Source organism: Mesoplodon mirus, assembly GCF_964341445.2.
Source record: "Mesoplodon mirus genome assembly, chromosome: 15".
Taxonomy (NCBI): Eukaryota; Metazoa; Chordata; class Mammalia; order Artiodactyla; family Ziphiidae; genus Mesoplodon; species Mesoplodon mirus.
The window spans coordinates 55374524-55399173 of record NC_138991.1 but is presented as its reverse complement, the minus strand read 5'-3'; the positions used below and the strand labels follow the sequence as shown (position 1 = coordinate 55399173).

The following is a 24650-nucleotide window of genomic DNA, read 5'->3' as shown; positions in this document are numbered from 1 at the left end:
CTGTGTTCTCTGCCTCAGCCGGTCAGCATCGTTCTGTCCTCCATCACGTTTGCAGCCGTTCTCCATCATGGCTGTGCTTTGGATCACTTGGGAAGCTTTAAAAACTCTGAGACCTGCCCACCCCCCAGCGCCATCCTGAGTTCCTTGGTCTGGAGTGAGGCCTGGGCACTGAGGGATTTAAAAGCTCTCCAGGTGGCTCCTGGCTACAGCCAAGCCCGAGACCCCCTGGCTTCCTGTCAAGTAGGAGACAGAGACATTTCATCAATTGCAGCGTATTGGCTAGCTTGGCAGGGGCAGTCAAATCAGATGAGGTAGCGTGGACCCTTCTCGGGGCCTGGGAGGAAACGGGCCTTGGATAGGAGGCATTCCTCTCCTCCTGTGGTTCTCAGAGTGTGGCTCCTGGTCAGCAGCGTGGGCCTCACCTGGAGCTTGTTAGCAATACAGATTCTCAGGCTCCATCCTGCACCTGCTGGAATACAGGCTCTGGGGCTGGGGCCCAGCAGGTGGGTTAACAAGCTCTCTGGGTGGTGCTGAAGCACAGGAAGTGTGGGGACCAAGCGCCATCACATAGACAAAGCTTGTGCAGATTCCATTAGCCATGAATTTCCTAGTTTGTCTCTGGAGGAGGCGCCTTGCCTAGGATTTCCTACAGTCTTTATCATAGAAAACCCAGAGCAAGAGTTTCCATAACCCACTCCCCACACTTGGGAATTCCAGAGAGAAAACTGTTATTGACCGTTAACGTTTACATCTTCAGAGATTTCTGTGTTTAAACCAGATTAGAAACCTGATCACATCAGGGTGTGCTGGAGCATAATTTAAACAGTTATAAAGCAGGTTTATCTCAGGCCCAGAATAAACCTGTTGTTCTTTTTTTTATCTGTTGAAAAAAAGTGGAGTTGAGTCCATAAAAACAGAAGACTTAGAAATTCTATACTTGTTCATAGCAAGGAGTACAATAATTCTTAATGAAAAGAGGTGGGGGGGACTATATACTGATTTAATCTAATGACTTGCAGGCTCATACAAATCTTGGGACCCATCCAGAATGTCCTAAAATGTCACAGAACAAAATTCTACATAACCAGCATATTATCCCTGTAAGATGGTCTCATTTGCAGAGCATTACACGGAAGCAGCCCTTCCATGATACCTGCAGGGAATGCGGCCCGTCTGCGTCTCACTGAGGGAATTATACAAGGCTGAACTGGGGACATGTCTGTCTTTCACTGTGTTTTCACTTCCTATGACTGCTGTAACAAATTCCCACACATTTAGTGGTCTAAAACAGTTCAGGTTTATTATCTAAAACTAGTCTCTCTGGGATCCGATTAAGGCGTGGGCAGGGCTGTGCTCCTTCTGGAGACTCCTGAGGAGCCTTGCCTTTTGCAGCTTCTAGAGGCCCTTGGCTTGTGGCCCCCTTTGTCTTCAAAGCCGCAATCACATCACTCTGGTCTCTGCCTCTGTCTAGATAGTAGTCACATCTCCTTCTCTGACTCCTCTTCCTCTAACAAGGACCTTTGTGACCACAGCGCCCTCCCAGGCCCCCCCCCCCCGCTCCCAATAATCTATGATCATCTCCTCCCTCAAGTTCTGCAAAGTCCCTTTTGCCATGTAAGGTAAGATGCTCTCAGGCTCTGGGATTAGGATGTGGACACCTTTGGGACCCACACTTGCTGAATGATTTCTCTGCAGCCCAAAGGGACGCCCTCCCCACTCCATCTCTCCTCAAGCCTTATAGTTAGGCAACACTTACTAAGACAAGACAAAGTTGCCAAGAACAGCACCAGTCCTAAGTATGTTGGTGTTCGAGGCTCAGGTTTAGTGAGATGAATCGTAGGCCTGAGGGGTAGGAAGAGCTTTCTGGAGTTCCGTGACTTAGAAAGACTGTGAAGCAGTCCTGTCTCTGCTGTGCCAGGAGCAGGGACCGCGAGGGAGTTTCCCCTCTGAGGTGGGTCACCTGCAGCCCTGCCCCCCGTCCTCCCATCCCTGTCAATCCAGGACTGACCTACAGCAGCAGTGGCCTTTTCGCCTGTGAAATCTGTACCAATAGGGCACCCAGGACAACCCTATTTGCAAATAAATGAGCTTGGCATTAAGGTACCATCTTGGTGGGGTCTGGCCCAGTGATGACCGGCTCGTACACATGCACTGGCTGGTTCTTAACTAGATCTTTGGTCCTGCCCCGCATGGTCAAGGGTGGATCTGACCATTTCCTCTCTTACTCAGGAATCTGACAGCTCAGAGCTGTCCTGGGGTCTCAGCCTCTTTTCTCGTCTGTGCAGCCCTTTAGCTTTTAATTGGATGGTCAGGGTCCGACTGTAGTTTGATTCCCTCAACCCCCCTACACCCCGTCCCCCACCAGAGTACACGTTGGCTGATGCCCAGGACAGATCTCAGGATCCGTCTGATTTTCAAGGGCAGAATGAGTCAGGATTCAGGACTTCAGTGCCCGACAGAGGCCAACGATGAGCTCTTCTTTAGAGACCAAGCTTGCGCTGGCCACAACTGGTCTGATTGCTCAGGGTACCTGCTTTGATACCCTGAGGGCAAATTTTCTAGAGAGCTTTGATTCTAAATTGACCCAGAAAAATGTACTACATCAAAATCTTTTCTTTGATTGGATCACTTCACCAGTGAAACGCTTGCCCACTTGGACCATTAAGGCACGTTGACACAACATCCTTGGGTGGACTGAGTTACATGCACCTTGTTGCTCTAAGCCTTGGACCCGTTAAATGATTGACTCCAGAATCCACAGTCCTGGACAGTATTCAAGGACATATTAAACATAGTGTAGCCTTTTAAAATTCATCAGATGAGTATCCTTCTAGCCTGAATTTCTAGATATTTCCCCAGCTTTAGAAGTAAAATGTGATCTTAACCCCAGTTTGAACTTTTAAAAAATTGATTAAATTTACACATTTTATAGTTTCTGGATGCAAAATTTGTCTTCGCCAAATCATTTCTTTTACCTCCATATGCCACGTATGTGTTTAGTTATAAATGGGCAGGGTGCCCAGAGCACTTGCTAAAGATATTTCCATTCTTGCCCTGCCTACAGTCCCTTTCCCTCACTGTAGCCAGAGTGAGGTTTGTATAACATCAGTCAGATTGTATCACTGTTGATTAAAACCCACCAGCGGCACCAGTTAAATTCAGGACTCTTTGCTGTGGCCTGTGAGGTGTCCCCCGATAGGTCCCCCACTTCCTCCCCTACCTTATCTCGGGCCCCCCTCCTCTCCCTCTACAGACCCAGCCACTCTGACCTCCAAAGACTTCCATGGTATTCTCTGGCCTTTGCACCTGCTGTTCCCTCTGCCTGGAACAGCTTTTCCCCATCTCTGCATGGACAGCTCCTCCAACTCGTGAGGTCTCAGCTCAATTCCACTCCTCGGAGAGAAGCCTTTCCCAGCACCTTTGTCAATGCCACTCTCTAGCCCGTTACTCTGTTTCCATTTTCTCCCAGCCTCTCCTGGCACATACCATGGTTGGAAATGATTTCTTTGTGTACTTGAGTAGCATCCATCTCTCTGCCCTGGAATGGAAGCTCAGGAAACAGGACCTGGGTCTGTTTCTGTTCACTGCTGTCTCCAGCTCCTAGTATAGAATGGACACACCAGAGACACCATGGCCTGAATGAATGAATAAATGAACAGAAATTAAATGGAAGTTTCCCTTTTATTTTCTTCTTTACTTCACTGGGTCTTGGCACAAATTCAAAAAACTCTGAATTCCAAAAGTGAGTAGAATAACTCTCAGGGTATCTTTGGAGGTTGTTCCCACTCCACTTTTGGCTGAATATTTCTTGCAGAATGGGCAAGAGCCTGGTAAGCCTTTGCAGACAGGAAAGCGGGCTGCCTAGCAACCTGAGGGTGTGGACTGGAGCTCGCTGTCCAAAAGGATTTCGCTGGCATGAGGGCTTAGGTGGAGGATGTGTTTTTGATGTTGCTACTAAAAGTCTACATTATTGCTCAGTGAGCAAATGAGAATTGAGGGACTATGGTTCCTTCTTAGGATAATGGAGTCGGTCTCTGAAAGTTCATTTTGCACTAAGGCAAGGCAAATCGCTTTCCCCCGGGCTGCAGATAATTCAACTTGTTGGAGAAATTATGCATTAAAATTCTCATTAAAAACACATACACCAATGTGCGGTGAAGGGACCGAGGGGCACTCGCTGAGCCGTGGAATGTGCCTTTGCAGCTCCTGAGAGGCATAGATTGCAACACAGCCCCAGGGGTGATGGCAGGACCCCAGCCAGCAGTGGGAATGAGCAGGCATCTGGAGGAACGCGGAGGCTGATGAATTCTTCCACTTGGCAAACATGTTACAAGTGCAGGGGTGTTCTGCTAGGTGTGGGGAGTTGAAGATGATTTAAAGTATGGTCTCTGCCTTCTCAAACTTCAGGTTCTTGTAGGGAGAAAAACTAGTGAATCCTGTGGGCTGGCGGAGGGTTCCAGTGCCCTTGGAGAAGAGCAAGGAGGGGGAAGCAGAGCTGCTTGCTGCAGGAGGGAAAGTGCTCGAAGGGCCGGCAGGAGTCCCGGGGCTGAATCTCACATGAGGGAGCAGGTGGGGTCGCAGGCAGTTCAGGGGACATCCTTGCCGTCCTTGTGCCCATCTCCTCAGTGCATCTGCATTAGGCTCCTACAGCTGCCTTAACAAATACCACAGACCTGGTGGCTTAGAGCAACACACATGTATTGTCTTGTAGTTCAGGAGGTCAGAAGTCTGACACAGGTCTCACTGGGCTAAAGTCAAGGTGTTGGCCAGGTCGGTTCCTTCTGGGGGCTCCAAGGAAGAATCTGTTTCCTGGCCTTTTTGCAGCTTCTAGAGGCTTCCTGCATGCCTCGGCTTGTGGCCCCTTCTGCCGTCTTCTACGCTGCATCTCTCTGACCATTCTTCCGTCGTCACATCTTCCACTGACCACAGCAGGGAAAGGTTCTCCACTTTTGAGATTAGATGTAGTCCAGCCAGAGAACCCAGGGTCATCTCCCCATCTCAAGATCCCTAATCACACCTTGCAAAGCCCCTTTTGCCATGTAAGATAATGTAGTCACAGGTCCTGGAGATGAGGGTGAGAACACCTCTGGGGGAGGCATTATTTTGCCCACCTCGTGCCTCTTTCCTTGCCTGGAGTAAAAGAACATTACTCGTACCTCACTTTACAACTGGGGAAATGGAGACACAGAGCGGTAAAGTGACTTGTCCAAGGTCATCTCGCTCAGCAGTGTCAAGGCTGATGTGTGTGCCCAGGCAGACAGTCTGCAGAGCCCTAAGCCTTCACCCTCTCACCACAGATCTGCTGCAGAGGACCCTGGAGGGTGGGTGAGTAGATTATTTAGCCATTGCCCAGTTGGTAGATGTTTACATTGATTCCATAATTCAGTTTCTTCACCTCGTTGGTGTAGAAATCAGGGAGCAGGTGACACCAGGGCCCCCGGTTGCCTCTCCCTTCATACCGCCTACCCTCACTTAGGGACCATTTTTAGAGCCAGGAGCTGCTGCCTTCGTAGTTGACCCGAAGGCTTATAAACTTTCCTGATAAACCTAAGTGTATGGAGAGTCAGTCATTCATTCGTTTGTGTATGTATTCATTCTGCAGGACTTTGCCAACCCTGAGAGTTTAAAAAAAAAAAAAAAAAGTTCTTGCTGGTTCACTAGCTGTGTGGCCTTGGGCAAGTTATCTGACCTCTCTGTGCCACACTTTCCCTTCTGTGTAGCAGGGATGGTCGTAGCACTTCCCTCCTAGTGATGTTATGAGGATTTAAGGTGGTAACGTTTCTAAAGTGCTCACAACTGTGCTTGCGTGTGATAAGTACTACGTATGGGTTTGTTAAAGGGGCATATGGTCTGGTTGTGAGTTGGAGCAAGCAGACACATAAGCGCATCTGTACTGTAGAGGATGCTGGGCCTCTGAGCCTGAGCAGTGGACGAGCCTGACATAGGTGGTCCGTCCAGAACCTCCACACCCTGTGTTTCTGTGTACAGTAATGCCAGCCATCCTGTGCCTGGCTTGTCATATATACCGGAGGCTCTGTATTCATTTTCTCATCATGCAGTTGTTGCCAAGGCCTGTAGAAAAATGTCTTCTAGGTGAGGAAACCAAGCTCGGATGCTGTAAACACACCGCCCAAGGTCCTGTGGCTCCTATTAGGGATTGAGTCAGATTCATTCTAATGGCACTGTGCCTCCTGGTCCAGAAGCCTCTAAACCCACCCCCAGATCCAGGAGCTGGTACTGCAGGAAGTCACTGTTACCAGAGGTTTCTCTGTGGAGATAACAACATCTCACGGGATTCTGCCAGAAACACCCTCATGTGGAAGAAGATCCAGAAGGCAGTGCAGATACCGGCACCCAACTGGAACGGAGACACAAGGAGCTCAGACACCATCCCCTGAAGCTGAAGTTTTTCCGAGAGAAATTTAGGAGAGAAAAGAAGCTGCAGCCGAAGGAAGCCATAAACGCAAGGTTGTTTCTTACTTGACGCTCTGCCAACCACTGTGTACATAGTCCCAGTACTTAATGTATTAAACAAGAAGAAAAAAGAAATTGGGCTCATTACACATCACACATTTGTGTTTTTCTTTAATACAGTAAAGGCCTCTTAAGATATTTTCCAGGAGAGCAGTTGCCGAAGTCATCTTGCCAGAAACATTGTCTCAGGAGAGAGACAGGGCTGAGCCCTAGACCTGGACTATGTATAAGTGTACATATGCAGATATGGATATATATTTAATGAGTGGGGAGTTCTTGGGAGGACTTTCCTATAACATCAAATTAAAATCCAATTTTAAAAATCAAGGTCAGGGCTTCGCTAGCGGCGCAGTGGTTAAGAATCCGCTTCCCAATGCAGGGGACACGGGTTCGAGCCCTGGTCCGGGAAGATCCCACATGCCGCGGAGCAACTGAGCCCATGTGCCACAACTACTGAGCCTACGCTCTAGAGCCCGCGAGCCACAACTACTGAGCCCGCATGACACAACTACTGAAGCCCACGCGCCTAGAGCCCCGTGCTCTGCAACAAAGAAAAGACACCTCAATGAGACGCCCGCACAACTGCAACAAAGAGTAGCCCCAGCTCGCCACAACTAGAGAAAGCCCGCACGCAGCAACAAAGATCCAATGCAGCCAAAAATAAATAAAATAAATAAATTTATTTTAAACAAAATCAAGGTCATTTTATAAACGGATAATCCCGAGCCAGAAGCTAGAGGTGGGGTATTTGCTGCTCTGGTCCCATCCCCCGTGTTTTCTGCATGTAGCATATGGAGAGTTTGATTCCAAGAGAATCATCTTGGTGGTCTCAGGTCACAGACCTTGCCGGTCCCACCTCCTCCAGGAAGCCTTACCTGAACTCAAGAGTGTTAGCCGTCCTTCCTCTGGATTCCTTTCCCATGCTGCCTCTGGGCTGCCTGATGCACAGCCCTCTCCCCCACCCCCACCCCCATTAGCCATGGAATTAGAGGGCAGAACCAGGCCTGATGAGTCTTTGTCTTCTCAACATCTCACCCAGTGCCTGGCACATAGTAGCTGCTGAGTTAAACACGTTTGATGAACAAATGAACTCAAGCTACATAGAAATCGGTGTGTGACGTCAGCATTGTACGACTTCCAATTCCCTTTCTCTTCAGTTCCCTTCATCACTTAACACTTACAGCTCTTCGATAATTGCTCCTAGAAATATTCTCAGGCCCTGCCTGCCAGCTGGATGTAGACCCAACACAGAATATTTGCAGGAGGGTCTACAGTGACGTTGCATTAGCTGTGCCGCATGACACACCTGGGCTCTGGCCTCCCCCTGCCCCCAGTTCACCAGCCAGAATGGGTCAGCTCCCCATTACTCATTTACTCATCTCTGGTGAGGCCTCTGATGCAGCAGTGTGGGACCCATTGGTTTGGAAATTGACATGAATTATAACACACTTGACTCACTCCCGGGCATTAAGTGTTGCCTCAAATATTTCTGGGGCTGTTAAACAACTTGTACCTCATTTAACCTCCTTCTAGCTCTGAAGGCCTTCTGAATATACTTAACCCATGTTATATCTGCTTTTTCTCCCCTCACATTTTTGGACAACTGCTTAAAAATTACAACCCGAAAGAGTACTTCTCAGCTTTTACTCACGTCTCCAATAAGTGAGAATAATCGCTACCTTCCCCTTCAGTACTCCCATTAACATCTGAGAACTGTGTCTTGTGATCTTGGTTCATCTTTAGCAAGCTGGGGAAAAAACAGCTTTAATTTCTCAAGTTGTTGCCATTTTAGTTTTGTCCCCATTACCAGGTCTCTGGGGTCAGAATCCTTCAGGTACGGAGGAAGCCATCCATTTCCTCTTGACTTTCTCTGCAGCTCCACGGGCCTTGGGCATTTTTAGAACCCATGCAATTTAGCTTCTAAATTGCCAGAGGCTAAGGGGTTAAGCGTGTGGTCTGTGACGTCTCACTGGCCGCACTTCAGACCCCGTCTCTGGCACACACTGGCTGCGTGACCTCGGGCAAGCCTGTGACTCAGTTGTCTCAGCTGCCACATGGGGCGAGGGCTCTTACAGCACAGGCTCCCGTGATGATCCAATGAGAAGCTGCCAGTTAGCTGTTAGCACAGCACCTCAAATGCTAGCTTGAAATAATAGGTCTACAGGGAAGCCTCTCTAATTTGGTTGCCATTCTTTTGTAACCTGTGATGACTCAGACATATGCATGCTGGGTTCTTCTTTCTTCCCTTCTCTCTCCTTCCTCTCCCTCTTCATTTCTCTTATTGTTGTGGTGGGGGGGGGTTTGTTGTTGTTGTTATGTTTTAAATTGAGGTACAACATACCTCCAGTCTTAAGTGTATAGCTTGATGGATTTTCACAAAATGAACACACCTATGCTAACAACACGGAGACCAAGAAATAGACTGTTAGCTCAACTCCAAGCCTCCTCGTCACTCTCCCCACAGGGGTGGCCACTCTCCCGATTCCTAGTACCATAGATTCATCCTGCCTGGTTTAGGACTTGACATCAGTGGGATCATAGACTTTGTCCTCCTTTGTGTCTGGCTTCTTTCTGTCAGCATCACATCTATAAGGCTCATCTGTGCTCTTGCAAGGAGCAGTCATTGTTTTTTGATTGCTGTGTAGTATTCCATTGTACGAATAAGTCACATTGTATAAATTCCATTGAGAATATTCCATTGTATGAATATATCACAACGTTTTTTAATCTTTGACTGTTGGTAGATGTTTGTGTGGCTTCCAGTCTGGCTCAGTTACACATAGTGCGGTAATTAACATTCTTATATGTAGATGTCTTCTGGTGGAGATCAGCCCTGATTTCTGTGGGTCTATACTTAGGAATGGAATTGCTGGGTCAGAGGATGGGCATATGTTCCACTTTAGTAGAGACTGCCAGAGAGTTTCCCAGAGTGGTGATATTTAGTTTGTTTATGATTTTCCTTATTCAAACAGTGTTGCAGTGAGCATCCTTCCATATCTCCTGGCACACATGTTTTAGACTGATAGGTGATGTACCTGTGAGTGAGGTTGCCAGCTCATAGGGCATGCTTGTCTTCAACCTCCCTAGCTGTTGCCAAATTGCACTCCCAGGTGGTGGTACCAAGTGTGCCCTCCCAACCGGGTGGATGAGAATTCCCATTGTTTTCAACACTTGGCATCGGTACACTTGTAATTTATGTTTTGTCAACACAATGGGAACAAGATGGTACCTCGTCATGGTTTTCACATATTTGCCTGATTACTGATAAGGTTGATGATCTGTTCATGATTTTTGGCCCTTCATATCTCCTCTTCCCTTTCTTGCCTGTTTATATCCTTTGGTCATTTTTCCACTGGAATTCTTGTATCTTCTTTATTGGTTTCTATGATCTTTTTATGTTTTCTGGATGCCACCCTTTGTGCATTCTTTTATTTTTTTTTCTTTTGACTGTGCTGGGTCTTTGTTGCTGCATGTGGGCTTTCTCTAGTTGCGGCGAGTGGGGGCTACTCTTCGTTGTGGTACATGGGCTTCTCATTGTGGTCGTTTCTCTTGTTGCGGAGCATGGGCTGTAGGCACACGGGCTTCAGTAGTTGCGACACATGGGCCCCAGAGCATGCGGGCTTCAGTCGTTATGGCACACAGGCTCTAGAGCGCAGGCTCAGTAGTTGTGGTGCGTGGGCTCAATAGCTGCGGCTCGCTGGCTCTAGAGCGCCGGCTCAGTAGTTGTGGCGCATGGGTTTAGTTGCCCTGCAGCATGTGGGATCTTCCCAGACCAGGGATCGAACCCATGTCCCCTGCATTGGCAGGTGTATTCTTTTTTTTTTTTTCCTTGTGGTATGTGGGCCTCTCACTGTTGTGGCCTCTCCCGTTGCGGAGCACAGGCTCCGGACGCGCAGGCTCAGCGGTCATGGCGCACGGGCCCAGCCGCTCCGCGGCATGTGGGATCTTCCCAGACCGGGGCACGAACCTGCGTCCCCTGCATCAGCAGGCGGACTCTCAACCACTGCGCCACCAGGGAAGCCCTGGCAGGTGTATTCTTAACAACTGGACCACCAGGGAAGTCCCTTTGTGCATTATTTTAAAAAGATATAACTCTTGTCTTCATCTCCAAGAAGCCACTCTTGCTCCCCTCACAGTAGAGCCCACCACCTGTTCTTCCTCCCTGTGCTTCCCGCGTGCTTGGCACCCGTTGCCTTCACAGCCCCCATAATGCTTTAGTGCGTACATATGTTTACACGTGTGCTTCCTCACTGGTCCAATTTCCCAGAGGAGCAGCGACTTCTCATCAGACTCTACACAGCACACCAAGACACTAGCATGAAGTCCGCTATCAGTAGGGGCTGGATCAGGTGTATGTGTATGTGTGGAGGGGTGTGTCTTGTGTGTGTCTGTGTGTGGTTATTTGCACGAAGGAACATGAGGCCCCAGGTTATGTTCTTTAATATGCACCCAGAGTCAACCCCTCCACAGCTCCTCTCCCTGAGATGGGGTCCAGAAAGCCTTGCGTGTCTGAGAAGTGTTGGACACAACTTCCTTTGTGTCTCTGGGGAGCTGGTCTTCTCTACCTCTACGCTAAGGTTAACCACCTCCTTGGAACTTTCTCGTCATTACTTTCTCAGCTCTTCTGCCTTCCGTGGGAAAGCAAAATTCTTTTTGTATTGAGCTTAGAAGCTTTCATAAGCCCATGAAAAGGGAACCGTTTTGTATCATACAGGCTTTGATGCTGACTTTTAGCTCTCCCTTGTGACCTGGGCAGCCTTATTCCTAGCAGCAGGAGATAAACAAGGCCTCCTTCACATCAGCACCCATCTTACTAAGCATACCAGCTATTCACTGAGCACTAACTCCATCCAGGCCTGGTGCCGAGGACTTGGCCTGCACGCTTTCATCTAATCCTCTCAGTGTCCTGGTGGCCGAGGAACTGTTATCCCTGCCCCACCTCATGCCACTGTGCATGTCTCCCTCTTAGATCCTGAACCCTCAAGCTCTTCCATGCCTCAGGGCCTTTGCACATACAGTTCCTCTAGAATACTCCATCCCCCACCCTTCCTATGACTGGTCTTTTGCATCTGTCAGCCCTCAGCTTAAATTCTACCTTCTCAGGGAACCCTTTCCCAGCTACCCAGAATAAATGCTCTCCCTCCATGAGGGAGGGGCTTTTTCAGCCCAATGTTTTGGGGTTTTTTTTTCCCTTTGTAGCATCTGTACATTTTATAACTATAGTGATTTGTTTAAACATGGTGTATGTGTGGAGAGGTGTGTGTGTGTGTGTGTATGTGTGTGTGTGTGTGTGTGTTGGGGAGAAAGCCATTTAGGAATTTTAAGCAGAGGAATTACACGATCTCATTTTTATTGTGGAGACATTGCTGCCACGTGGAGGATGGCTCGACGGGGTGAGCAGGGAGACACATGCTGGAGCGTGGACACAACGTCTGCTCCTGGTGCCAGTGAGGTTTGGGTTAGTACAGAGCCACTGAGGACTGAGGGAGTCATCAGCAGACCTGGAGATGTGGCGTCCGACCTGCAGAGACGGGACCTTGGAGGAAAGACAGACACACTTAGGTGACTGTACTCTGTGGTGTTGTAGTCCTATTTCGTGCCCTGGACAGAGTCCCAGCCCAGAAGTTGTCAGCTGGTGGCACACAGGGTACATTCTGCCTGAGACATAGTTTGTATTTAATGATGATGATGGTGATGAGGGTCACAGTGACAACGGTAATAATAAACCTATGTCTTCAGTTCAGAGCACACGGGCTGCCCAGCAAGGGGAGACTGGTTGTTATCTTGGATTTTCTTGTGGCAGCGGTTGGCAGGAGCTGAATGGAGGCTGGTCCTAAGATGGGGCGTGTGCTCCCTGGGTCACCAGCCTGACTCTCTTCTCTTGCTTCTGGTCTCTGAAGGCTTTTGAACTTGTCATCCCTGGAAGTTCAGGGCAGACTCCTTGAAGCAGACAGTTTATCATGTAAGCTCTGAAGAATTAAGTAGAGAGGAAAGGGAAGGGCACTCAGTCAGGGGAAAGCATCAGCGACGGTACAGAGGCATGAAAAATTAACGGGTTCAAGCATGTGTTGGATCCTCCATGTCCTGGTGCCCCAGCCCCGCACCTGGACAGTGTAGGACCCAGTGATGGCTTCAGCCTTGGATGAAGTCCAGGGGAGCAAGAAGCACAGGAATATTAGGGCCCTGGGCCGTGTGCTTTCTCAGCACCTTGGGTCTGCCCCGTCCTGTCATCTCTGGAACCTCTGACTTCGGAGAACTGAAAAACAGCCACTCAGGGGAGTAAAGCAGACTGGAAGTAGCCAAGACCCTGAGGAGTCTAAGGGTTCTTGTCGGAAAGGCCCTTAAAGTAAAACAAATAAATGGAAAGCTTCGCTAATTTCCAGATGAACATTCTTTCACTCTTTCATTTCACAGACCTTTATTGCGTAGCTATGGTACACCAAGTCTTATGGCTACTGAGGTGAATGAGATGTGTTTCTTGCCCTCAGGGAGCTCACAGTTTCGTAGGGCAATTGGTAGAACACCCCGTCCCCAGTAAGTGCTATGGGGAAGGTTAAATCCAGGGTTTTGTGGGTGCAAAGGGGAGAGTATATCATCTAGGATGCTTTTCCCTGCAAGTGATAAAAACCAAAATCAAACTATTTTTACTTTAAAAAGAGGTCTCATTGGCTTCTGTAACTGAGAAGTTGAGGTCTGACTTCAGGAATGGCTGGATTCGGGAGCTCAGTGACATCATCAGAGGTCAGTATTTTGGCCAGTCATTTTCTCTTTTGCTGTCTTGCTTCTTATCTGTCTGCCTATCTGTTTCTCTCTCCATCTGCTTTTTTTCTGAGTTGGCTGCATTTTCAGGCAGGTTCCCCTCTCATGGCAAAGATAGTCACACACCTCTAGGCTTCCTCTGTATCACCTTAACAGCTCAGACAGAGTAAATCTCTTTTCAGTGTTCTGGTCTCAGCACTGACGCTCATTGGCCCAGTGAGTGCCACTGGGGACTCACTGAGTCCTGTGCCTATTCCAGGGTCAATAATAACGACTGTGATTGGCCAGGTCATGTGCTCAGCCTTGAGTCAAGGGGTGGAATCAATCCCATCCCAACCCCATGATCTGAGAGTGGGAAAAGGTTGATTTCCCAGGGGAAGATTATAGCACTGTCACCAGGAGAAAAGGGCATGGGTAGTGTGTGTAGGCAAAACAGCAAGGGGGGACCAGCCTGGGGGAGAAGGGAAAGAGGGAGGTCAGAGAAGTTTCAGAACAGAGCCTTGAAGGATGAGCCTTGAAGGATGAGCAGGATCCAGCTGTTGAGTGAGATGGGGAATTCCAGGCAAAGGAAACAGCACTTTGGAAGGCAGAGTTCGTGGAGCAGCTGGACTTCTCAGGCTTCTTGGGAAGCAGTGTGGAGGATGAATAGCAGGAGACACTGGCCCAGAGAACTGCACAGAGGTCTACAGAGTTATTGAGAGGAGCATCATGGATTCACTCATTCATTCAACAGCTCTTTCTTGAGCACCTACTATGTGCCAGCCACTGAGGCTAAACAGTTAAGAGCCCTGCTTGCATAGGGCTTAACAATTCGGGGGGTGGGGAGAAGGGGATGAAGGGGGAAGACAGATGGCGTACACTTAAACAAACATACAGATAAATTCTGATGATCTCTGAATAACATACTCAGTAGAAGAGATGTAACACTAGAACTGTCCTGGAAAGGTTACCCAGGTCATAGGAGATATTAAGTTTTGAACTGAACAGTATGGAATTTCTTTGGCCTGCAACTAAAAAAACAAAGAAGAAATAAATAAAATTTTTTGCCCACTGTTGCCAACCATAGTAAAATTACTCAGCTCCCTTTAAAAGACAAGGGTAAAAATAGAGAGGTAGGGGCTTCCCTGGTGGCGCAGTGGTTGAGAGTCCGCCTGCTGATGCAGGGGACACGGGTTCGTGCCCAGGTCCGGGAAGATCCCACATGCCGCGGAGTGGCTGGGCCCGTGAGCCGTGGCCGCTGAGCCTGCGCGTCCGGAGCCTGTGCTCTGCAACGGGAGAGGCCACAACAGTGAGAGGCCTGCGTACTGCAAAAAAAAAAAAAAAAAAATAGAGAGGTAGTAGGTTTTCAGCTAGCAATGGACTATCATTTGGGCTTGACCTTCTGCTGCTTGATGTTCAAAGCAGCTCAGTGCACTGGGTAATGGATCCATAGTTCGTTTTAGACAGGTGCATAAATCTTTGGGGGAAGCTAGAAAAATGAGCCACAGCCAGGCAGCCCTGGCGTTCTCCTTAACCCTCATTTCCGCCTTTTATCCTCTCCCCTCGTCCTCTGTTCATTCCGCCCTCTTACAGTGGGGAATCCCCACGGAAAGTGCAGACTGGAGTTTCACACAGGCATTCTTCAAACTAGAGCATCAAATAAGGAATGGTTTTGCTGTCTGGGGCCTTTCCCTCAGTAATACCATTAGTGTTCAGGCAGGTCTGGAGAGCTGTACATCATGTCTTTCACCATTGCTTCGGGGACTGTTGCTGATGCCTCAAGTGCATTGATTTTGGAAGTAATTGGGCATAACTGTTTTCCCTTTTCCCTTAGATTAGGCATCACTGCTATGCACCAGATGACCGATGGTGTGCCAATAAAGCCGGTAACCAAGCAGGGCAAAAGATGCCTGCAGCTTTTCAGATTCTCAAACAGAGTGGGAAATGATTGCTTCCCAGCCATCCCCTAAGTCTGTGTTTAGTCCACTTTGCCTGGCACTGGTCAGCACCATGGAGAGTTCCACCGTGGTTGTCATTTGTCTGATGGTTTCCCACTCTGGATGTGTATGTGTGAATCATTGGGTTTAAACAGATTCAGGTGCTCAGACCACACTTCAGACCTACTGAATTAGAATCTCTAAGGGTGAAGCCCTAGAATCTGTATTTTTGAAACATCCTTGGAAAGTGCTGACACAGCTGGTCTGCAGATCAGTGATGGGGGTGCCACTGGCCAGAGGGCCAGGAAGAGGAAATAAGTTGCTCGAGGTAACATGATGAGAGAGCCAGGACTGGAACTTCTGATGAGTCCATTTCCCCTCTGTGGCTGCAGCAGGCTCACTTATTCTCAACCTTGTGTTTCTGTGCCAGGGTTTCCAGCCAATATCTGGCTTGAGATTAACGGTATCAAATAGGACCTCAAAGGATGGTTTCAAATTCTGTCTCATATCTATTTTTTCTAAAGATCTTGCCACTTAAAGTGTGTTTTTTGCACCATCGACATCACCTCACCTAGGAGCCTGTTAAAAATGTGGAAACCCAGCCCCCCCTCCCAGGCCCAGTTGACTCAGAATCTGCATGTTTAACAGGCTTGCCAGGTGAGCTGATACACACCAAAGTTCGAGAAGCAATGTTCCAGGGTTTTTGCTGTTCACTGTCTGACCTGGATGCTTCCAGCAGGGTTCTTCACCACTCCTTCCTTTTCCCCTCCAGGGGGAAGATCTCTGCTCAAGCTGTCAGGTGGGCAGGCTCTGAGCCACACCTATCAGTGGGCAGAGTCACCGTGTGTTAAGCTGGTGCATCAGGTTGTACCTGTGTCCAGCCCCAACCTCCCAGGTTGAAACAGGAAGCTCCCTAGAAGCAGGCTGGCTCAGTCCCTTGCTGCTTTTCCTTCTTCTTATGTGATATTCATTCGTATTCATTAAGTAATTGTGTTTAAGTCAGTAGGGAAAGACATGGTCCCTGCCCTTGTGGAACTTTTAGTTTAGCAGAGGCAGACATTAACAAACAAACCTATAAAGAAAGATACTTTCGGGCTTCCCTGGTGGTGCAGTGGTTGAGAGTCTGCCTGCCGATGCAGGGGACACGGGTTCGTGCCCCGGTCCAGGAAGATGCCACATGCCGCAGAGCAGCTGGGCCCATGAGCCATGGCCACTGAGCCTGCGTGTCCGGAGCCTGTGCTCCGCAACGGGAGAGGCCACAGCAGTGAGAGGCCCACGTACCGCAAAAAAAAAAAAAAAAAAAAAAAAAAGAAAGAAAGAAAGATACTTTCAAGTGCTTTTAATGAGCTTTTATGTACGAACAGTGCAGAGAGCTCTAACAGAGAAGATCTGATTCAGTCAAGAGGTCCGGGTAGGAACATTTAAAGTGAAATAAAGGGGGCTGTGTAGCAGTTAGCTAGGAAACAACCCAGAAAGCCCACTCCAGGCAGAGGCAGCGGCAAACGCAGGCCTGCAGGCAGCTCTATCCCGGGGACTGGGTCAGAGTCTCTTCTCTTCTAAGCTCATTTGGCTTTTCCTCTCTTTGGGCTGGACAGATTCTAGTTCTTGGTGAAAACTTAGGGTCTCTGTTGTCTCCGGCCTCAGGACTGCCTGACCCGGGCTGAAAATGTGTTCCATATAGACATGGAAGATTTGCAACCAAGGCCTCAAGCTCAAAATCAAGTCCGACTCAGCCTTTGGGCCTTTATCTCCCTTGGGTCTCTGGGGTGGTGGGAGTGAGAGGCACTTGGGTCTCTGGGGTGGTGGAGGAGAGCATGGGTCTGGGCTCCCCTGAGTTTGGACTTGAGTCTGAACCCTGATACACTGGTGTAAACCAGCACGTCACCTCGCTGTGCCTTGGTGTCCTCAAGTACTGGCATCTCCCTCCTGAGGTTGCTGCCAGGGTTAAGGGAGGTACCAGGACAGGCTTAGAACACGCCGGGCCCACAGTGAGCTCAGAAACTGCTGGTGGCGGTTGGTACTAGGCCGTCTCCTGGGTCCCCTGGCCACACTGCCCTCTTAATGCCATTCCCCTATATCCCCCCACAGTGGGCCGGTCCCCATCCCCAGCCCCATTTTACAGAGGGGAAACCGGCTCAGAGTGGCCTGCTTGAGGGCTCAGCCTGATTTAGCCCAGGAGTTCTTATCCTAGTGTCTGAGGATAAAATCCAGGTGATCAGTGAACAAGGATCACACTCTATTGTCACTACTATCTCACTGACATGTGAACTTAGGCCACAAGCTGTAACAGTGGTTGTGGTATCTGTGACTTTGTCCCCAGTAGAAATCAGTCATGTGTATTTCCCTATCACGTGATAGTTGCTGCAGATGGCTCACCACCCTAAAGCTCATCATCACTTTGAAGGCAGTGATTAGACCTGCCATTAGATCTTGTTATTAATGCCCCAGCAAAGAAACACTTGCACTGGTTCATCACAATCGTGATAGCTGTGCTTAAAATATAAAGGCTGAGCTTTTCTGTCTAATCCTATGTATCTTGTTTCGGGAATTTAAAAACACATTTCTGACAAAGGGATGGTGGGCTTCACCAAGGCCATACAGAGAGCCCTGTCCCTCCCTCGCGTCCCCAGGGTCTCTCTCCACCACACCCCGTTGCTCCCGGCCCTGCGGAGGGCGACCACCCACCTCTGCTGCTTCCAGCTGCCTTGCTCTTTCCAGGCTCTTCTCCCTATGCCTTCCCCACCAAGTTCCTTTTTTGTACAAGCAGGTGCTGGATAAATAATTAATAGGGTGGGAAAACTTGTTGGAAATAGTACAGCTCATGTTTATTTTTAAGCAGCTGAGTTATAGAGCTCTGGTCTAGGTGCAGTCTAGGTGGGGAGAACGCCTTTGGCTAAAAAGAGGGCTGCTGTGAGCAGGAGGCAGAGGAGTTTTGGATAAGCCTGGGCACTGGGAGGGTTGAGGGGTCACGTGGGAAGCCCAGGGAAGGAGAGTTCTGTGACCTGAACAGTGAGTGGAGGATGTCAAGGGAGAGCCACAGTTTCAACGAGGACCTGAGCAAAAACCGTCCCAGATTCGCAAAAGCGTGAGAGGAATTTGATTTATGTGATTGCAAAGAGCAGGACTGGATTGCAGCTTCAGACATAGCTGGTCCAGGGCTCATAGGATCCCATCAGAACCTTGTCTCTCCCTCCCCCTTTCCCTCCTTCCCTCTCTCCTTTGCTTTCTCTGTGCTGGCTTTGTTCTCAGACAAGCTTTCTCCAAGATGGACTCTCTCTGGCAGTTCTAGGCTTATATCATCCCAACAGCAACCCCAGAAGAAAGAGTTTCTTTTCCGGTGGTTCCAGCAAAAATTCTGGATTTAGACTTCATTTATCTGCCTGGATGTTGTGCTCATTTTTTTTTTAACAGCTTTAATCTACTTTTTAATCTACAGATTTGCCTCTTCTGGAAATGTTATATAAATGGAGTCATATACTATGTAGTCTTTTGTGACTTCACAGAAGCATGTTTTCAGGGTTCATCTGTGTTGTAATATTATCAGCACTTCATTCCTTTTACTGCCAAGTACTGTTCCATTGTATGGATACAGCACATTGTGTTTATCCATGCATCAGTTGATAGGCATTTGGGTTTCCACTTTTTGGCTATGATGAATAATTCTGCTATGGACCTTTGCATCTAAGTGTTTGTGTGGGCATATGTTTTCCTTTCTCTTTCGTTTCATTCTTTTGTGTCATTTCATTCCACCTAGGAGTGGAATTGCTGGGTCATATGATGAGTCTGTTACACATTTTAAAGAACTGTCTGTTTTCCAGAATGGCTGCATCATTTTATGTTCCCATCAGCAACGTATGAGGGTTCTAATTTCTCCACATTCTTACCAGCACTTATTATTATCTGCTTTTTTTTTTTTCAGCGCCACCCTAGTGGGTGTGAAGTAGTATCACCTTGTGGTTCAATTTGTGTTTCCCTAATGACTAATGATATTGATCATCTTTTCATGTCCTTATATATATCTTTGTATATGTTCTTTGGAGAAATATCTATTCACATCCTTTGCATTTTAAAATTGGGTTACTTGTCTTTTTATTGTTGAGTTGCAGTAGTTCTTTATGTGTTTTAGATACAAGTCCCTTATCAGATAGATGATGTACAAATATTTTCTTTCATTCTGAGTTGTCTTTTCACTTTCTTGATGATATCCTTTGCAACACAGAAGCTCTTAATATTGATGAAATCCAATGTACTTATTCTTTCTTTTGTTCCTTATGCTTTTTGTTGTCATATATAAGAAGGCTTTGCCTAACCCCACAAAAATATATTCCTGATTTCTTCTAACAGTTTTACAGTTTTAGTGCTTTCATTTAGTTTTGTGATTTGTTTGGAGGTAATTCCTGTGTATGGTGTAAAAGAAGAGGTCTAACTTCTTTCTTTTGCATGTGGATATCCAGTTGTCCCAGCACCATTTGTTGAAAAGCTAGTTCTTTCCCCCATTAAGTTGTCTTGTCATCCTTGTGGAAAATCAACTGACTCTAAATGTGAGAGCTTATTTCTGGACTTCCAGTTCTTTTCCATTGATCTAAATATCGGTCCTCATGGGAGTACCATACTGTCTTGATTACTGAAGCTTTTGTAGTAAGTTTTGGAATTGGGAAATGAGTCCTCCAGCTTTGTTCTTTTTTTCAAGACAGTTTGACTCTTCTGGGTCCCTTAAATTTCCATATGAATTTTAGGATAAGCTTGTCAATTCTGTAAAAAAGGCACTTGGGATTTTGATAAGGGATTATGTTGAATCTGTAGATCAATGTGAGGACTATTGTCATCTTTATAATATTAAGTCTTCCTTTTTAGGAACATAAGATGTTTTTCATTTATTTAGGTCTTTTTTGATTTCATTCAACAATGTTTTGTAGTTGTTGGAATACAAGTTTTGTACTTCTTTCGTTTCTGTGCTCATCCTTGAGCCAGTCTCTGTGGCCAGAGGGAATATTGCAGTAGCTGGACCTGTCTCATGTGCCTGCTTCTGCAGCTGGAGTGGGGAGGGCAGCCCTTCCCCAACTACGTGAACTGAAAATGAGGAACAGGAGATCTTTGAAAGGATTATTATAGTCCTCTAAACAGAGGCGTGGAGGGGATGATTGCTGGTCAGGCAAACGTAAGAAAGAAGAAAAATTGGCTGTTATAAATTCTTACAATCACAGCCTCAGTGAAGGCATCTAAAGGGATACAGAGGCAATGGAGCCAGGATTTCAAAGGCCATTGTCCACTTGATTACCCCAGAAAAGAAAAGATGAAAAGAAATCACTGACATCTCCAGCATCTTAAGGTACAGAAGGGATTGTTTTTGGAATCTTACGTTCAGCAAAGACCTAAGACATCAAGGCTTCATCAAGGGCTTAAGACAAGGCCAGTTTAAGAGAATAGTAACAAAGAGTTAGCTGGAGAGGTGGGATCTCCTGCCTGGAAAACTTATACTAACCACACCTCCCTCCCAACCAACCCACCAAATCTAGTTGAAACCTGCTCATTCTTTGATCCCTTTCCTGGGGCTTGTCAACACAAAACACTGTCTTCCTTCTAATTATCACTGAATTTTGCAGTCATTTCTCTGACTAGAGCATGAAGACCACGTCTTTGGTGCTTAGCAGCCACTGGGGATAATTATCATACTGAACCCACAGGTTACTGTGAAAATTAAATGGTCCAACAAAGAAGATAATAACGATGGTAACAGGTAGCCCAGACTGAGTGCTCGCTTTGTGCCAGGCACTGCCACTACTACTATTATCCCTCTTTCTCTTTCAGAGATTATAAAACGGAAGTAACTTTTCCAAGGCCACAGATCTAGGGAGCAGTAGAGCTGGGCTTCAAACCCAGGTGGTCAGACCCCCCATCTCAGGTGCTTCACCACCAATTCGAAGCACTAACACAGGGCCTGGCACAGAGCTAGCCCTCAATACAGGTTGGCTGCTGTGTGTAGTCAGAGAAGGAGAATCTTTACCACTGTGCAGAGCTGCTGATATTTGCGCACTGGCCCCATTGTCCCAGGGCTGGACCCTCAGTGGCCAGGGTAGCAAGGAGCCCTCTACCTCATCGCTTTCTCCACACGTGTTAGTTGGGGCCGAGCCAGCTGCTGTGGCAAATTTAAACCCCAAACTCTCAGTTTGTTCCTTGTTGACGTTATTGCCCCACGTTTGTGGTCAGAAGTGGCTTGTGCCTGGGCCCAAGGTCTTTCCATCCTGAGCCTTCATTATGCCCTGGGGCAGGGATCAGCAAACTTCTTCTGTAAGAGCTTTGACAGTAAATATTTTTGCTTTTGTAGACCCAATGGTCTGAGCAGCAGCTACTCAGTCCTGTTGTTGTAGCATGAAACCAGCTACAGACAGTGCAGGAACAAACCGGTGGACTGTGTTCCAATAAACTTCATCCACAGAAACAGGCAGTGGGCCGGATTTGGCCCATGAGCTCTACTTTGCCAACCCTTAGGGCCTTGGAACACTTCACCAGGGGTAGAGAAGGGAGGAGAGAGTGTGAAAAAGACACATCCACTTGTGCCTCGGCCCAAGAGTGGAGCATTGCTTCTCCTTACATTTGATTGGCAGGAGCTAGTCCCTCGGCCTCATGTAGATGCAAAAGGGTCTGGGGAGTGGAGCCTCTGTCTGGGTCACTGCTTTCCAGAAACAAGTCTCCCTCTTGGAGGAGGAGCATGCATTTGGGGGTCAGCCAGCTGGAGTCTCTACCCCATACCCCTGAGGCACCTCCCTATGCTGCAGTGAGTAAACTGGGAATGTCATGGGCCCCCAGTTTGAGATACATTTGCCTATTTATTAAGTAGACAGGCCGGGGTTGGACTTCTGGTTCCCATTGTTCAATGGATATTTGACCTTGGACTAGTTCTTCACCTCAGTGCCTCAATTTCCCCATCTGTCAAATGGGTCTAGTAATAGTGCCCACCACGCAGGATGTGAGGATTAAACAAGGTAGTATATGAAAACTGTTTACCCTTGAGCCTGGCACAGAGCTGTCAGTCCATGGCAGCTGTTGTTGTCACCGCCATCACCATCTGCAATTCTCTAAACAGACACCAGGGGAGCTGCCACCCAAGACACTTCCAGGAACCCTTCAGGGACTCCGTGAGATCAGAAGGCCCTTTGATTCTCAGGGACTCTGGGGCTAGGAGTCTGGGTTAAATCTTGGCTGCCAGGCAGGTCTGTGCTTCAGTGGCCCCATCTGTGCAGTGGGGTTGGCAACAGCTCTTCTGCCCTCAGCACGTCAGCTGAGGCTGGAGGGGAGGAGGGCGGAGCACATTTTGAAGGCGCGTTGAAGAGAAAGAGGAGGAGGGCAAAGTAATGGCCCCCAGGTCACTGCAGCACCCCCTGCAGAGAGAGGTGGGAGAGACACCAGCCCTGAGCCGCCCCCTCCCAGTACTGGTAGGGACCACTTCTGTTCACCGCCCGTTGGCCAGAACTGGTCCTGGGACCCCGCCTCACTGCAGAGGTTACTGAGAAATGGAACAGCATATAGATTTTTTGTGAGCACCAACTTCCTATGCTGTAGTCTTAGTCACCACTGGACCTCAGCTCCTGGCACAGTGCCTGGCACGTCGTGTTGGTTGAATAAATGCATGATGACAGAACCCACTCTTATTTTACAGATAAAGATGCTAAGACCTCGAGTTGGGACATGTCATGACATGTGGTTCCTTATTTGACTCTGACTTTATTTTTACTTTGCTTCGGAGAGGAAAACTCCAGAGACCTTGTCCAGGGTAAATCAAGTTCCCAAGTAAAACTTTAAAATAATTCCTTTATACTCTCAACTTCATCTTATCCGTTTGGTTTTATGATATTGTGATATAATAAGAAACACACACTTGCTCTTTGTCCCTGGTTCCTGGCAGAGAGCTCATAAAACCCTTACAATCTCCTGAGTGATAGGGGTGAAAGGAGCATCTTTTGGTACAATATTTGGTCTGACACAAGAGCTTCTAAGACCCTTAGAAATCCTGCAGTGATAAGAGTGGGTTTTTTGTATGCTAATGAAATGACTAGTGGCTGGAGCCCCAGATAGCTTCAGGATGGGGTCTGGTCCCCTGAAGGACGAAGGCATGATTAGAAGGTTGGAACCTTTAGCCTCTGGGGAGGGAGAAGAGCTGGAGATTGAGTTACCACCAGTGGCCAATCATTTAATCAGTCACTGCTGTGTAATGGAATCTCCATAAAAATCCTAAACTCTGACGTTTGGAGAGCTTCTGAGTTGGTGAACACATGGAGGTGCTGGGTGGGAGGTACACCCAGAGAGGGCATGGAAGCCCCATTCCCCCCACCCCCCGCCCAATACCTTGCCCTATGCATCTGTTCCATTTGGCTGTTCTTGAGTTGTATCCTTCATAATAAACCAGTAATAGTATGTAAGCTGTTTTCCTGAGTTCTCTGATCCATTCTAGCAAATTATCGAACCTGACAAGGGGGTCATGGGAACCACTGATTTATAACCAGTTGGTTAGATGTCCCAGTGGCTCAGGCTTGTACTTGGCCTCCGAAGCGAGGGCAGTCTCATGGGGCTGAGCCCTTAGCTCGTGAGATCTGATGCTAATTTCAGGTAGTTAGTGTCAGAATTAAGTCGAATCGTTGGATATCCAGTTGGTGTCCAGAAAGTTTGAGAATTGGTTGTTGGTGTGAAAAAAACCTCCACACATCTGGTGTCAGAAGCACTGTGGATAAAACAGTTGAGGTTTGTGTTCACCTCAGATGGCCTGAGCGGTAGGGCCCCGCCCTCTAACTCCTCATCCCTCCAGCGTCCACTGTGGTACCAGGCACACGGTAGAGGCTCAGTGAAAGTTTTTGAAATGGATGGATTTTTTTTTTTTTAGATTTTTTTTGACGTGGACCATTTTTAAAGTCTTTATTGAATTTGTGACAATACTGCTTCGGTTTTATGTTTTGGTTGTTTTGGCCGTGAGGCATGTAGGATCTTAGCTCCCCGACCAGGGATCGAACCCGCACCCCCTGCATTGGAAGGTGAAGTCTCAACCACTGCACCGCCAGGGAAGTCCCTGGATGGATTTTTTGTAAACTTCCCCCGTGTAAACAAAGGAACAGTGTGGAACAGCAGAGTTGCTGGGCCTGGAAGTTGTCTGGACCTGGGTTAAAATTCTAGCTCTGACCATTCTAGCGTGACCATGGACAAGTTAACTCATCTCTGTGAGTCTCAGTGCCCTTACCTGTAAAATGGAGAGGCCACCACCTCCCTGAGAAATGTGTTTGGAGAGTTAAGAAAGATTCTGTATTGTGAATGTCTAGCCCCGGGTGGGTGTGCTGGGTGTTCAGTCTCTAGGAGTACAAGCAAGGATAGGAGTGCTGAGGAGCGGGCCATCGTGTATAGTCCCAGCCCTGCTCTGGAGCGTGCGCTGGGCCTCACCCCTTCCCAGGTGTCTGGGTTGTTTCTGTAGAAAGATGCTGGGCCCTTGGAAGCATGGAACCATCCCCACCCCGCCTC

At 47.9% G+C, this 24650-nt stretch overlaps 1 protein-coding gene across 2 annotated transcripts in view; it reads left to right on the top strand.

Annotated features, from left to right (window-relative positions):
• Positions 1–24650, top strand: part of SNX29 (sorting nexin 29) — a 571459-nt gene that overhangs the window by 473196 nt on the left and 73613 nt on the right. The gene's annotated exons all lie outside the window — the stretch shown is intronic.